Here is a 4232-nt window from a genome sequence, read left to right as displayed (position 1 = left end):
GCTCGGTATCTGTCCTGCGGGAAAAGAAAGAAAGAAAGACACACACACACACACACACACACACACACACACACACACACACACACACACACACACACACATACCAGTATAGTTAAGCCAGTCTGAAAAACTTCTATAACCAACAGCGACATGTATTAACAAACCTTATGCTGAAAGTGTCAAAAAATAAAACGTGATAAAAAAAAATTCTGAGCACTCAGTAATATGTGGGGTTGATAGAATACACAAGAAGACTGTTACCTTTACAATCAGGGTGGCAAATTTATTTTAAATATGCAATGAGTCCACCAAAATTGTTTTTCTCACAATCAGTATTCCAGAACAGCAGGACAGGAAGCTCAAACTAGCTCGCCACTGCAAAAGTTTACTTATTTATTATTATTACTATTATTAATTTTTGTTTTTGCAAAGCCCTGTAAAAAACCTCTGTGCCATGTTAGAAAGGTATTGATATTAAGTACATAATGCATGCAATTAAAAGGCTTCAAAAAAATGTTTCCATCAAATAAACTACATGGTGATTGTACATATCCCACAAATACAGAGAGTGTTGTGGGAACAAGCTGATACACCAAACCAAAATGTAGAAGTAATTTGTTGCTTAGAAGTTCACTTAGACTTATGTAATAACAAATTAATAACAAATTACAGGTAATAAAAAATAACAATCCTGTAATAACCTGTATCAACAAATTACAGGTTAGTATAAAAACAAATGTGCATAAATAATGTAAATAATATAAAAATATGACGTGGATTGCCATTAAAGACAGATAATAAAAATCATTTTTACAGTTAGATGCAAATATTTTTGGACACTGACATAATTTGATGTTATTTAAGTTGATTATTAAATCATATTAAAGACAATACTATGATGAACCTAGACTTACAGATTTGTAACTTTAATTTAAGGGGATGGACAAAAACACAGCATTAACTGCTGATAAAGAGCCATTTTCATGCATAGTCCACTTTTATCAAGAAATGAAATCTAAATGAAGACAATAAATAATAAATAAAATTCTTATTTTTTATACTTCATTGAGAATTCTTGCAGTAAATGGTTACCTGAACCCATTGATATCGCCACTGATTTCCTCCGTTGTGATGCTTTAATGCAGCTGTCTTGATTTGTGACTTTTTTGTTGGTCTTCTGCGAGTGTAAAGCATGCTCAGCATGGTGAAGACTTATGCAAAACCCCTGTGATTGCTCCAGGTTATTGTCCACCAGCTTTGCTGCATTTCACTGAACCTGTGCAGAAAGTATAGCTTTGCACCTTGTTTTCCAGGTATTGTTATTTTCTTCTGATCATGAGTTTTCCATCGTTTTTTATACCTGTCCTTCTGGTAAGGTAGGAGCTCAGTTTTATCTGTTGATAGTTTTTGGCAAAATCTAATCTAAACTTTCTTTTCTTGAGAGAAATAAAAAATGTAATCCGATCCATTAAATATCAAAAAAGCACCTCACAAAACTTGGGACATGGCGTAACTCGCCTCATAACCGTTGCACGTTGGAGCAGTGTGCTCACGTGATAGAGCGGCTGTGTGTATTTGTAGCCTCGCTACCAAACCAGCATTTCATCTCCGAGGAAGTTATCCCAGAGAGAAGTAAAGCAAGTGTGTAAGTTCATCTCTGAATGTTTGTAAAGCATTCCCACGTTAAGCTTAACACCCGATATATGGAGCAACTGCCTCTCTCTCCCTCTCCTGTTGCTACTTCAATCATGAAACTGCTTAATGATCAGCTGATCGGCTTTTCTGTAGCGACTCCCTTTTCTCTTGTTTGTTTTTGGCCCACTTTGTACCAGAAAGAGGAAACCAGCGGCTGAATAACAGCAGCACGTTTAAGTTTGATAAGCTGTTGTTAGAATTTATTTAATATTAGTTTCTACACCAGGATCCTTTTCTATGTAGCTGACGGCTGGTAACTGTGCAGGGGCGGATCCAGCAAAGTTTAGCCAGAGGGGGCCGATAGGGCAATAACAGGGAAAAGGGGGCACAAAGACATACCTTTCTTTCTTATTCTCATTTAAAATGTCTAGCTTTTAATAAATAATTATCTGAATCTTACACCCAAAGTTTTAATCTGATGTAAAATGTATAGAAGTCCATTACTGTATATAGTAACTGTTAAGTCTAATATACCCTAGTAAGCTATATTGCTTTTTCCTTTGGGAAGATAACATCTGTGCAGTCTGCAGTTCTGTTGAAGAAAGATGTTGAATCTATTTAATTATTCTTGAAAAATAATTTAATTCTGTGCATTTTTTTTCACACTGCATCAAATTAAAGTTGATTACATCGATTAAGCATCATGAGGTGGAGGGTGGTTCCCTTTTTTTTTTTTGCTGGGAGTTTGCAACCCTGTTAGTTAGGTTGCTTAATATTTCTGCTAAGTACTCTTTAAAATACCAGAATAGGGAGGATGGAGTAGGTTTAACTTTATTAGATTGATCAGTATTGCTGAACTATGAAATATTTTGGGTGCAGTGTATTTTTTTACATACAGGTGTAACAGAATAGCTTTAGTGTTATTGTTTATTTAAACTTGAGTATGAACTTATACAAAATGCAGCAAGATATTAAAAAAAAGTTTTATTGATTAAAAAACACACTATATCAGATTCATATCGGTATCAGCAGATATCCAAATTTATGATATCGGTATTGGTATCGGACATAAAAAAGTGGTATCGTGCCATCTCTAGTTTTAACCAGCTTTTATCTTCTTTTTATGTCAGAAGAATAAGAAGAAACTACTTTTGGCTACTCCATTGTGACAAGGGTTCACCACAGCAGGATCCTCAGCATGTTTGATGTGGGAAAGTTTCACACCAGACAAACCCTGAAGGGATTTGTGTCTCTGGCTGGATTCAAACCAGGAACCTTTCAATCATCAAGTGAATGTGTAAACCACTGCACTTTGCAGCCACTCATCTTTACGATAGACTTGGACAATCACATGCCCAGCTCCTGGAAAGTCTTCTTCAGCCACAGAAACCATCCTCTTCCATGGATGTGTAGGTCTATCTTGCAGACCTCACCACTGTTTTCTCTCTTTTCTCTGAATTTGACCTTCTAATGTTCTCACTGTCTCTTTAATGACTTTCTAATGTTTTAACAATGTAAAAATCACTCATTCATTTTCACTGGTAGCATCTTTGACTGCATGTTGTAAATTTTCAGCAGCAGCTTAAAATGCAAATGCCACCTTCTGAACACCCCTCAAACATTTACCTACTTGATGTATGAAGAATTAATATACTTAAAAGAAAGAAAAGAAAAAGCACACACATATCAATGAAATGGCTTTAGTGCAATTATAATTGAGCCCCTCAAGATGACGGACAACATATAATTATTGCAAGAATTTGTAAATGATTAAAGCAATATTTTTGTCCAACCCCCACATTAAATCTCTAAATCCACGTCTACATCAAATTCATAACTGTACGTAACATAAAATCTTCCTACCCACACAGCTAAAATAACAGAAACCATGTCAGTGTATAAAATATATGTTGAGCTCACTGTATCCACACACACATCAGCTGCAACTTGATTTCTTTGTTTGTGTTTTTTTCAGATTGTGTAATAATCTGAGGTCACAGTGGACGGTGATAATTTGCATCTTCTGATCCTTGAACAAGGTGACAGGCTGTAATCCTTTATCCTTTACTGAAAAAAAGTGTTGGCAAACTTCACAAACCTTGTTATCTCAAAAGTGTGTTATTGCTCTATGCCTCACAGTGACACATTATTGCTTATTGTGCATGTTGCAGAGACCTGAGGGCTGTACTACGAAGTAGTTTAACTAATTTTCCCTGTGGTCATTTAAAAAACTAAACAAACCCAAACTCATCTTGAGTGGTGTTTGTGGTATATGACACTACGAAGGCAACTGAGATGTTGGCGAGTCAACTCAGTGTTGAGTTGCCTTCATATCGAAAGGGAACTTTTGGCACAAGAATATTACATTAATATATTTCTTTCAAAGGGAGCAAGTAACACTTTCAACAACAACAACAACAATAAAAAAGGCCATTAAAAATTTTACACTGCCAAGTCAAAAAAACAAGAACAACTCAAATGTTTTATTAGAATTGCTTCAAATTTTGATGACAACGCAAATTCCCATGGTATCGTTTCATAATCTTAGGCAAGAATTGCACAAATTTTTCACTAAGATCTTGTATTGTGTCAGCTGA

The sequence above is a fragment of the Simochromis diagramma genome, unplaced genomic scaffold (assembly GCF_900408965.1).
Source record: "Simochromis diagramma unplaced genomic scaffold, fSimDia1.1 OVJJ01000389.1, whole genome shotgun sequence".
Classification (NCBI taxonomy): domain Eukaryota; kingdom Metazoa; phylum Chordata; class Actinopteri; order Cichliformes; family Cichlidae; genus Simochromis; species Simochromis diagramma.
Note: the sequence above shows the minus strand (reverse complement) of the source record.